We start from the raw sequence: 12,446 nt of genomic DNA on the forward strand, positions 1-12,446 counted from the left end.
CAGCAACAAACACCCTTCTCTGAGTGCATTATTGATGCTGTGTCAGAGACTTGTTTACATTCCTTTTACACTTTTCCACAGAGAACAATCGTGAACATGATGTGATTATTCAACCCCATGGCAGGGGAGCACAGTTATTGCTATTGCCAATTTTAAAAACAGTGGGGAGAAGAGGAGGTCCACCTCAAGCCACTCCTCTTGGTGGAGATAAAGGGTTTGGATCCACCAGTCTTAACAATGGAGCCAAAGGCCAAATGGCTTTCCCGAACCAGCTGAAGTCATAGCTCTGGGGAAAGACAATACTGTCTGAATCATGGAATCTGGGCAAGAAAAATGGGAATATGTCCCTGCAACCAAGTGTTCTATTTGAGAATAACTTAGTGTTGCAGATTCCTGTGTTACAGATCCAGCACAACTAAACCTACCTGATTGTTCTGATGCCTGGGGTGGCCACCTAAAAACAGGGACTAGACAAGAATAAGGGAATAAAGGTTGGTATTTATGTGAAGGGCCTTCAAAGGTACACCCTGGGCAGGTCATGAGTTCTTCACACTTTTATAAGTTTGGTTCATTTGCATAGCAGGGTTAATTCTCCAATTAAAACTTCAGTTAATGATGTAATTTCCTCAAATTTATCCCCCTTCTTAAGATGTTAGTTTACACATTTTGGGCCTAGGACAGTGTGGGTGTCATTGGAGATCAAGCCTGGAGAGGTTTGTAATGTCTAACCAGCATGAGAGAACAGTAGTTACCAGGCTGCAAGAAGTAACCTGTTACACACCAGGCAGTGCAGGATTTGAAAAATACACAAGTTAAAACCCAAGGCATCAGTTCCAACAATCCATCTGGAATGGGATATTATCTGTGTGATGGGAATGGACCATGGAGCAGGGATGGTGCCAGCAGAGGGGTGACCATCCAGAGGGTCCCACCTGTCCATCCCTGCTGCCCAGCTTTGGGATGAGCAGGCTGGGGACTGCCCCTGTGTTTGCTCTGCAGGATGAGGAAGCCAACCCTCCCAAGGAGGAAGATGAGGAGGTGTGGGAGGATGGAGACAGCGGCCACCAAAGGCTGGGGAAGGCACAGGCCCAGGTAAGAGCTGTTGCCTTCCAAGGAGAGGGACTTGTCTGTCTCAATTCCCGTTGGAATTGAGGGTGTGAGGCCAATGGAACAAAGGGTTTGAGTCCATCTTCTTACTGGAGTTCTAATGTGCCTTAAGAGAGATTAGTGAAAAGCTCATTATCCCTGATGGAATCTCTGAAAACCAGGGCTTGAGGCTTTCTGAAGTGGCCCAAACCTGCCTGCATGTATCCAACTGCAGCCCCCACTCCCTGGTTTTGTGTACAGTTGGGATCAGACCTCAGCTGCTGTTACTTGCCAGCTCACAAGTTGTGTAGCTCAGAGTCTGCAGCCCTGAAGGGCCAGGCTGTGTTTAAACAGCCTGAGGTACCAGAGAGCTGGAGTCATTTCCTAGCAGGTAACCTGACTTGGAAGCTGCATTCCAAACTTTTGTCCACATTTATTTTCTCTCCTATATGGAGACGACTCAAGAAGCAGAGGTGGGGTGTTCCTAACAAAAGTACATCCACATTCATGGGTGGTAGAGGGCTTAAAACCCTTTAGGGCACTTCCAATTCCTTGGTGTGAATGGAACTCAAATGAAGTGTCCAAATCCTGACAAGCCTGTATGAACTCCAAAGTTTCTGCAAGTGTTTTACAGCCAGGGAGGGAGACAAGAGTCTGGAGTCTCTCTCCAAAACCTACATGCTGGTTTGTTTGACCAGGCATCAGAATAATTGGCTGTCCTTATGGAGAAAGGTTTATTTATGTGCCCTGGGTTTACTCAGTGTATCTCCAAAACGATGGAAATGGATTTTATTGAAATGCCAGAGGTGCCAAACACTTTCCCCAGGCAGAGCTCAGAGCCAGCCCAGTGGGAAGGGGTTTAATGCCCATTTTCCCACTCCCTTGAGGCAGCAGCACTGGAGCCCTTGCCCCCAAACACACCTGAGGTGCTGAGCGCTGGCAGGAGGCAAATCCAGGGACTGGACAGCAGGAGCTTGCACTGCTCCTGTAATCCCAGGCCTGGAGCTGTGGGTTAGAAATCCCAGGAGCTGCTGCCTCACTCAAACCCCCTTTAAAGCTCAGCATCCCTCCTGCTCCCTTGGAATGATTGTTGCTTCTGTTGTTGCTCTTTCCCGATACATTATGATTATTATTGTAAATTCCCACACCATTTCTTCCATAACCCTTGGCTTCCCACAGGTGGTGCTTTAGGAAAGCCCCTCCAGCCTGGGAAGGGGCTTTTGGCTCCAGACACATTCCCAGTCCCCAGGAGCAGCTGCACCTGTGCTGTCCCCAGCAGATGAGGCAGAGGTGCCTTTCCTTCCTTCCCTCCCTGCTGCACTTTGGCTTTTTGAGGGCTCTCTGGGGGTCTAAGGGAGAAGTTCTTTGTCATTCCAGGGCAGAATTAGCCCTGGTCCCACTAAAAGCAGGAGGAATCATTTTATCCCTGTGTATGGATACACATCTTGTGTTTTCTCTCTTTTGCTGACACCGTGTGGTAAAGCAGCAGCTCCCAACGTTTCAGTGCTGCTCCCTGGAGTAGTTTCTATTTGTAAAACAGTGAATTCCCTGCTGGAATCCCAGTCACAGCCCCCCAGACCAATGTGCAGTTTAAGATCTTACACCCTGACCAGGACAACTTCCTGTCTCTAGAATGGAAAAGAGGGGAAAGCTCAGACTGGATTGGAGCCAGAATCCAGAACGGGGGAAGTGAGGCAGCGTGCTCAGCACAGGCTGGGGATGGTACAGGGGCTGTTCTTGTTGGATGACACCCGTGTGGAACAGATCCTTCTCTTCCTTTGTCCAAAGTCTGATGGCAAAGCATTGAATAACTCAAAAGTGGGGCCTGGAATAAAAATGGTTTTGTGAAAATTAGGCAAAGAATGCAATAGGAAAAAATGGGCATCCTTTTTGTGTATGAAAAAAGTAGGGGGAAATGCTGAAAAAAGGAGCTTTTATTTGGTGCCATGTCTCATTTTTTATGGATAAAACCCTCCAGTGAGCAATCAGAACAGAAGTGGGAAAGCCAGGAGCCTTTGACTTCCACAATGGACTTAATTTCCATTTTCTCTTCTCTTTCAGGACAGGAAAACCCACTTAACTCATCCCATCTTTACCAAAAGCTTTGGTATTTGAGCAGCCAAACCCAAGGGGCTCAGGCCCCGCCAGCCTGCACTGGAGGGCCCCTGGTGCTGCCCATGGTGTGGGGTGAGTCCCCAGTTGTCCCCAGAGTGTTGCAAATCCAGAGGGATCTGCCCTGGTTTCAGGCTGTCCTTGCCCTGGTCCCTGCAGTCCCCTGAGACAGAGCCCTGGCCAAAGGGCCTTTGGCACCTTGTCAGGAATGTGGCAGCAGCCCCGGGAGCAGGTTGGAGGTGGGAACTGGGGCTGTGTGTGAGACTGACCAGGTCAGCTCAGTGCTTACCTGTGGGGGGTTGGCCCCACACACTGAGTTTAAGCAGGATCAGGGTGACAGATGCTGCATTTTGGGCACCCTGAGAGTTTCTATCCCCCCTGGAGATTTCCTGCAGGGATCTGGCAGCACAGGGAGCAGAATTAACCCTGCACCTCCCGTGGGCACTGCTGGCCTTTGTCTCTCTGCTGTGCCATCAGCCTGTGGAGATTTGCAGCTGCCACTGCCACCCCACCTGGGGGCTGCGTGCTCCTGGCAGCCCTTCCCAGCCCCACATGAGCTCCAGTGGTGCCTCTGTGCTGTGTTGGGAGTGTTTGCTGGGAATTTGCCTCATCCCTGGGAGCATCCTTTTGCTCCTGAGAGGCTGGACAGAGCTTTTGGGCTTGTCAGCTTCAGAGTTTGGTGGCAAAAGTCACTGAAAAGGAGAATGACAATGAGGTTTGACAAAAGTGCTGCTGTCAGACCCTACCTGACAGTCTGTGCTTTGTGTTGGAACTGGGCGTGAGTCTGCCCTGCAGGGAGTGAATGTCCCCTTCCCAATTCAGCCCTGCAGGTGCCAAGGGCTCTTACAGGAATATTTATCCTTTACTTCCCTTTGTGATAACTTAATATCCACCCTGCCAGGAGCAATTCCTTGATTTCTCCTGTCGAAAACCTCATGGCACAGGCAGTTTGCAAAGGAGGCGATTCCCGGGCTTAGAGCCCCTCGGCCCCGGGGCCCCGCGCACCTGAGCCGGGCCCGGCCCCTCCCCTGAGGCCCCGCCCGGTACCGCCCCGGTACCGCCCTGCCCGCGCCGGGACCATCGCTCGCGGCCCCGTTCCTCTCACCTGGGCCGGACCGGGGCTGCTCCCGGCTCTGGGACCGGGCCTTCTGTGTGATCGGCGGTGATTCCAGCTGCTCCCATGGGATTTTCAGCCTTTTTCATTAGTGGTACACGCTAATGGAATGCCAGGTGCTGAGCACGACAGAAAATAATGGGAAAACTCTCTGGATCAGGCAGTGCTCCGAAGAGCTGGCAGTGCCCAGCATTCCTGGCTGGAATTTGGGGGTGCCAGCACAGCCCTTCCAGAATGTTCCTGCGGGCCTGGCACTGCCCAGCATTCCACTGAAATGAGCTTTCAGTGCCTAGCAACGAGCAGGAGCGACAAAGGGATCTGAACCTGGAAATAGGTGAGTTCCGCCTGCCCACCGCTGCTGAGGCAGAGGCTGGGGCTCAGGACAGCTGCAGAGCCCTTCCCTGGGGCACAGACCCTGCACTGCGATGCCGTGGTGTTGCCACACTGGGCCTCAAGCCAGGAGAGGAAAAGCCCTGACCATTTCCTCTCCACGCAGGCACACCCACAGCCCTTCCCAGGGTGTTGCGCACTCGTCCCCACCTTCACGGTTTCACTGCAGAAAGTCCGCTGAAATGGTGCCGCCCTTCGGGCAGGGGGACGGCTCAGGCAGCTCTGGTGGCTGATCTTTCTCGATGATTCTGTGTTCTCCTGCATTTCCCCGGGCCGGGGAGAGCGCGGGGAGGCGGCGGCGAGGGCCGGGAGCGAGACCCGGCGCCACGTGGGGTCCTCACAGGAGCGGCGAGGCGTGGCCGCGACGAAGGCGTTCCCGCCGCTGCCTGCGCGGCTCCCGCCCGTGACCCCGCCGCCCGCGTTCCCACACCGGGAAACGCCGCGGGAAATCGCGCTGAAAGAGCGGCGTCGGGTTCAGGCAATTGAATGGATGCCGTTGAGAGGCGCGGGGTCCTTCTGGGCGCCGTTTTTCTCGCTACCCGAGGCGCATGCGCAAGGTGCTGCCATCTTTGGAAGGTCCGGGCAAGCCTCGTGCCGAGTAGCCATCTTTAGTGCGGCATCAACGCAACGCCCAGCAACTCCGCCATCTTGGGTGCTGAACGACGCTACTTCCGGTTGGGCCGCCATCTTTGGTGTGGCACCGGGAGACTTCCGCCCTTCGTGCCGTCTTGCGCGCTGGCAGCAGCCAGTTCCGGTCAGCCGCCATGCCTGGGGCGGTGCCGCTGAGGCCCCGCTCCGTGCGAAGGTGTCCGCTCGCCTGCCTGAAGCCCCGCCGGCCCCGACGCCGCGCTGGCGCAGGCCGCCGTTCTGCCCTCATCCTTCCTGCCACGGCGATACACAGAATGCCACTTGAGACAGGATTGCGAAGGCAGCCGATGGCTTTAGAAATAACCACGAAATTCAAGGGAAAGAGCATTTCCAAGAGAGATGCTGGAGGGGCGAGGGCAGCACGTGCAGTTCTGAGCCGAGCTGCTCGCACCAAGGCTCTGCCTGGGGTTTGATCTGCAGCTCCCACCTTGGAACAAGATTCCCCACGGGCCCCTGGTGGCTCCTCACAGGTCACCCTTGTCGTCCCTATCCAAGCAGGGAGGTGATGAAGGTTCTGCCAATCTCAGTTCTTGTTTTGTAGTGCAGGCAAATGCACGTTCAGGGCGGTTTTGTGTGTGGTCTCTGTGTTACACGAGTTATTTGTAGAGATGTGGTTTGTGGTCGGAGTGTGCGCCTGAGGAAGGCTGAGTTGAAATTTAGGTACCCTGGACTACGCTTGTTTGTGACTATGCCATAAATTACCACTTGCAAAGCCCTTTGCAAACACAGTTCCTTTGCCTCCTCCCAGGGCCAGTAGCTGGCTGGCATCCAGTCTTTTTCCAATGGTAAATAAAGATCTGGGAGCAAGCCAGGGTGGCTCTCACCACACAACTCAGTGCTCTGGTGAGCTAATTCTTGTCTTGATAAGGTCTTTCCAGCTATACTTTACACTCTGCTAGAACAACACCACCGACTGTGCATTTGCCTCGTGTCACCTTTAGCCCTATGGTGACACAAGGAGCATCCAGGGAACAGGAGTGGACAGCAATAACCCCACTTCTCAGGATAAAGGTGCAGCCAGGGACTGCCCACCTGGCCACTGACTGAGCTCAAGAACAGCTTTAACAGGCACAAGTCCCACTCCCTCCTCAGTTTCTTCATTAAAAGTCGTGTTTGCATGGCAGTACAACAATATCTCTAAGCCTTGTCAGTTCCTAGTTTTTGACATATTCAGAATCTGATCAAAAACTTTGTAGATGTCAATCCAGCAACAGAATTCTTCCCTTCACTGACAGCTGGTCAGGTCCTTAATCTCTTAGCAAAGAAATCATCATCATCACCTTTTTTTTCCAGTTTCATGTCTGTCAGCTCTGGCCTGGAATTAGGTTCTTCATGTATCACAGACAACCAGGTACTCAACATTAATTTTTTGCTCAGAAGTTTTTCTGGTGTCTTGCAACACACAAATCCTGATGGCAGTGCCTTAAATCCTTCCATCTGGAAGGATCCAAAATTGCTTATGAACAGTAATTCTTGGCCTCTTCAAGTTTGAAACACATCCTCTGTGTGGTAGAGTGAATTCAATCCAGCAATTCCCAGGTTAGTGCCAAGCTCAGGGTTATTTTGGGATGGATTGTTCTTCATTTCCCATGATGGAACAGATGTATGTAGACCACCTTATACCTACTTAACATATCCAAATAGGTTCTCTGACACATTTTGAAGTACTTTGTTAATGTTATTTTGCCTAAAATTCTTGACCAATGTGATGTCAATTTTCAGAATTCTCTCATAAATTGTCCAGTGGGAATTTTATTTCCCAGGTTCAGCTTCATGTTTCTCAGAGTGGGCTGGGAGGTGCTTGCAGAACAACATGAAAATCAAGGAACAATGACTTTCCTCTGGCAGTAACTTTGTTACTTTTTCCCAGATCACCTTTCACAGCTATAATGGGAAATAGTCCTTTACCTGCCTCATGTCTTACTCTGAAGCGTTCTGAAGACAGGGAGGTGGAGCAGCATTTTGCATTTGACTGCTGTACCCTGCAGATATTTAATCTAGAAACCATTTGGACTCCTTTTAGATTAAAGGATTTGCAACATTAGCAATACTTTCCCTTAAAGTCAGTGTCAGGTTTTGGGGTTTCCCACCTTAATGGAAGTCTTCAAAAAAACCCCAACCCTTAAACATCTCAGTAGATCTTGTAGAACTGCCTCCATTCCAATATTAAAGATATTCTGCAGCTTTAAAAGTCTCTCCTTTGCAAAAATTGTAAGAAAAATGAATGTTTTGTATAATACATCCATAGAAGAAAACTGTTTACTGTAAAGAAAAAAAAATTCAGCATTATTTTTATATTATTTATATTATTTTTATATTATTTTTATAGGTGAAATAATCTCAGTACATGAAATTATTTGGAAATGCTGTGTTGAAATGTTAGCTTTTGCAATAGTTGAAACAGAACCTTTCTTCTTTATTGAAAGGTGTTATCTCTTTTTTTTATTTTATTTTTTTCCCCAATAAATACAATTACAGGAATTGATTTGTATCTGCAGAATGTTTATGTGTTGATGAACACCGTGTTTTGTAATTACAACATCTGGTAGTTCAATCTGTCTTTGAATTACCTTATGGGATCAGTGTGCCCTGCTCCAGACAGGGGAATGCAGGCACCTTGCATAACACCTACCATGTAAAACCTTCAGGAATCCTGTTCTTCCCTTCAGATGACTCACTAGAGCCTGAGGCCCCTGAAGAGACACCTTATAAATAGAAAAAGTTATTCATAACCATAAATCATCAAATAGACTCTACCTATGTGTAGCGGGTTGAGTTCGAAACCAGGCAGAAACACCAATTAAGTGTAGTGGTTTTGGTTCAAAATATTCATTACTTACTTGTTTTCCTTCTGTGAGATAAGAATTAGGAGAAAAGCAAAGCAGGCACAAACCTTAAACAGTTGCAGTACAATTGAAGAGTTTTATTACTAATAGAATTAAAAGCAAAGAGAAAATAACAAAACAAAATTAAAGCAAATCCCTCCCCCCCCCCAGCACTTCTCTCCTTTTACCCGGCTCACACAAGGGATAACAGAACATGGGATGTTAGTCAGTGTTCCAGTTCTCGAAAAGTCTCTCTCTTATGCTTAAGGAAAAAAGGGTTTTCCTTCAGTTGCACGTGGTTCCCAAACTGCCACTAACAGCAGATCCGCCCGGAAACAAACAATCTGCTGTGTGTAGAACATCTCTCCCATGAAAAATCTCACAGTTCCTTCACACTGCAAAACATGGGCCATCACATGGGGTTATTCATCTTTTTAAGGATAAGTTCTTTTGGCCCGCACACAAAGGCTTTCCTTCGCCACAAGTCTCTAACAGCCTCTTACTACTTCTGTATAGCCTGGCATAGGCATTCTTCACAATCTTCACAGGCACACGAAGATACTCCATCCCCCCATGTTCTTCAAATGGATTAAAGAGACAAACAGTTTGTGGTATTACACTTTCTTACCACGGCATGCAAGAAGGTTTCTTTTAAGCTGCGCGCCAGAATCGCGGCACCGCCCTCTTTTCTCCCGTCGCCATTTCCAGCTCCGTCCCACGTGACTCACTTCTCTTTCTCTCTGACTCTGACACCGCCATGCTGAAGGGTGTTTTTGTTCGGGCTTTACGGTGGAGAAAGCCTCACTCCCTTTGTGCTGCTGGCTGCGTGGTGTCCTCTTCAGTTCAGCACGGAGTGTGCTGGCTGCAGACAGGAGGCTCTGCCGGCTCCCGTTGACTCCGCCGGCTCCGCATGGAGAGGAGAGGGGCCCGCCTGTCCCCAGAAGCCGCGCTGGATGGGTTTAGCTGTGGCAGTCCATGGCTGGTTTTAGCTGCCTGCGGCTCTGGGACAGTCCCCCCGCAGTGATCCAGGGTCCGTGCCACAGCGTTGGGGAAGGGGGAAAGGGGCAGTGGCCCCGGCCCGGCCCGGCGGGGCCCGGCGGGGCCTGGAGGCTCGGAGCCCCCCCCACCTTCCAGCCGGCGAGCCCCGACAAAAAAGGGGAAGTCCCGCCTTTCTGTGCGGTTTAAATATGTAAATTGGGAGAAGCGTAATTGGTCTTAAAGACTGTCCATCAACTCAGGGTCAACCCAATACACTATGGGATCCGAAAATCTTATGGGATACTTTTGGCAGTTGCCAGCACTCCAAATTCACTGGGGTTGGTTTAAATGATGAAATTTTTAGAACAATGATGAATTTTAGCTTTTCTGATCAGTCTTTTGGTATTTAAGCCTCAAACAGTGCATTTCAAGATCTTTTCTGTAGCCAGCATGGAGAAAGCTGGAGGAAAGCACAGATTTTCAGGTCATAGCAGAACTCCAGAGGCTAAGGATTGTAAAAGACAGCCCTGCAGGACTCATGTCCCACCTGTGCTTGTAAAAACAGCGAGTTCCCTGGAAAAGAAACTCATGTATGTTCAAGGCAGCTACCCACAATCAGCAGATACAAGAAAACAGTAGCATTAATCCCTTTTTGCCTCCAGAATGGAGATGATAATCCCAGCTGTTGCATGATGGATAAAATGTATTCATTCCTCAGTGCTTGTGATCCGAGGGTACATAATGGTAAAAGCCCCACAGGATCCTGGAGAAAGAAGGGAATGAGTAATTCTGCATCCAGTCTGAGGGCTATGTAATATGTTGAATAATTGCACATCAAGTGAGGAGGATGAAAGGGACTATTGAAAACCAGCTCATTTGCTGAAAAAAAAAGGCAGCATCCTGTGAGAGGCGGAGTTTGTGATCATCTAATTAAGGAATATGTTATTATCCCTAAACTTAAGGGGTCTGAGCTTCCAGCTTTACAAGTAACTTAATTCCTAGAATTTCTTAATTTTTCCTTTTGTAGTCCTGGAGGTCACCAATGACAAATTCCTGATCCAAGTGAGAGAGAAGCCAGTGAGAACAGAGGCTCCACTGGACTCCACCCTCCTGGACAAGGAAGGGCTCCCTGGGCCCTTGCTGCAGTGACCATGAGATGGTGGAGACCCCGAGAGCAGGGAGAGGGACAAAATGCGAGCTCACCACCCTGAAGAGAGACTGCACTTTGGTCTCTTCAAGGATTTTCTCAGAACAGTCCCATGGGATAAGGCTCTGAGGGGAAGATGGCTCAAGAAAGCTGGCTAATATTCAGCTATCACCTCCTTCAAGCTTGAGTTGTGCATCCTGACAAGCAAGAAGTGAGGCAAAAATGCGTGGATAAACTAGGGGATCCGTGGATAAATTAGGGGCTCCTGGACCACAAAAAGGAAAGCTCACTCAAACTTGAAAATGAAGCAGAGGAAGGGTGGAAGCAGGGATGTGTCATTTGGGGGAAATACAAAGACACTGTCCAGGTACTCGGGGATTATGTTAGGAAAACCAAAAGAAATGCCAAAAGGAAATGAATGTGGTGAAGGGTGTCAAAGGCAAAAAGGAGCACTTCTGTAAGTAAATGGCAAAAGGAACGTCAGGGAAGCTGGGAGCCCACTACCAAATGGGACAGGGGACTTGGTGACACAGGACATGGAAAAGACTGAGGTATTGAAGCCACCTTTCCCTCAGCCTTTACAAGGAAGACCAGCCTTCAGGAATCCCAGGTCCCTGAGAGCAGAGAGAAAGGCTGTAACACAGGAGATGCAGCCTTGGTGGAAGAGGATCTGGTCAAGGATACTCAGGCAAATTGGACACGTATGAGTCCATGGGCTTTGATGGGATGTATCCATAAATGCCGAGGGAGCTGGGAGATGTCACTGCAAGGCAACTCTCGATATGCTTTGATCATGGCAACTGGCAGAAGTGCCTGAAGGAAAGCAAAAGTCACTCCCATCTTCAGTATGGGCAAGAAGAAGGACCAAGGGAACTATGGGCCAGTCAGCCTCACCTAGATCCATGGGAAAGGTAATCCAGGATTTCCAGACACATGAAGGACAAGCAGGTGGGTAGGAGCAGCCAGCAGGGATTCGCCCCTGGCATCTCTCTCAGGACTGCTGAGAAGGCTCAGGGGAATCACCTGAAGGGAGGGTGCAAAGAGGACAGAGCCAGGATTTTTTTCTGTGCTGTCCAGTGAGAGGAGCAGAGGCAGTGGCCACAAATTGGAATTGTTTGGGAAATTTCTTTTTTACAGTGAGGCTGACCCACCGTCAAAAGAGAGAGGCTGTGGAGTCTCCATCCTTGGAGATTGGACCAGATCACCTCCACAGATCCCTGCCAATCTCAACCAATCTGTGATTCTGTATTGTTCTAAATTCTATAAAATAGTAATTTACAACAAGTTGATGGGAAGTATTCAAAGAATGTAGAGAGGCAGAAATTACTTTCCCCATGCAACAGTCAAGATCTTTATTACCTGAGTTGGTGGATTGATTTCTTCCAATATAATTATTGAAACGACTTTGAATACTGAAGCAGAGGAAATGTATTGTAATTTGTCAGCAAGAAAAGGAAACATGAGATTACTCTATGATTCTTACTTTTTCATATTACAATAGAAGAAAAAACCCAGGGGAGAACAATGCCAGTTTTCCATCACAGTACAGCTTGTATACTGTAGTTTTTTTGTTGAATGGGTTGGTTTTTGAATAAACCCTAAAATTAACTTGAGGAAGAAAAACTTAACTAACAACTTCACTGAAAATAAATTTGGTGTATCAAGTGCACGTCAGTGTCTTGATTATACATTTGGCATAACATAATAAACCTTCCTCTCGAAATTAATTCCAGTGAGCATCCTTTTAGAAATTGGTATGTACCCTGAAAAATGAAAAAGGAAACAGAGTGACTTATTCTTAGAGTAAGGTAATAAACATAGAGTTGAGGATTAAAAGCTATGGGATAAAAAAATAGTTTTTGTTTCTTATGTGTACAGTGGGATGCAGTGAGAACTGCAATAGCAGCAATTTCCACCTGGTACACTGCAAATGGTTTAAGTAATTGCATTGGGAGTAGTGAAGCCTGTCTGGGTGGAAATACCTCTGAATGTGCTGAAAGGAGGTTGAATTTCAAAACAGCTCTCCTGTCCATCATCAGTCTTCACAGTAGCCAAGTTTCTATTTGCATTTGTGGGAGGGTCTGTTTTACAGCGTTGTAGCATTTTTTCCTTTTTGCTCTGTCAACTCGCAAATCCAGGTTTAAGG

Source organism: Coloeus monedula (assembly GCF_965178545.1).
Source record: "Coloeus monedula genome assembly, chromosome: 4".
In the NCBI taxonomy this organism is placed as follows: Eukaryota; Metazoa; Chordata; class Aves; order Passeriformes; family Corvidae; genus Coloeus; species Coloeus monedula.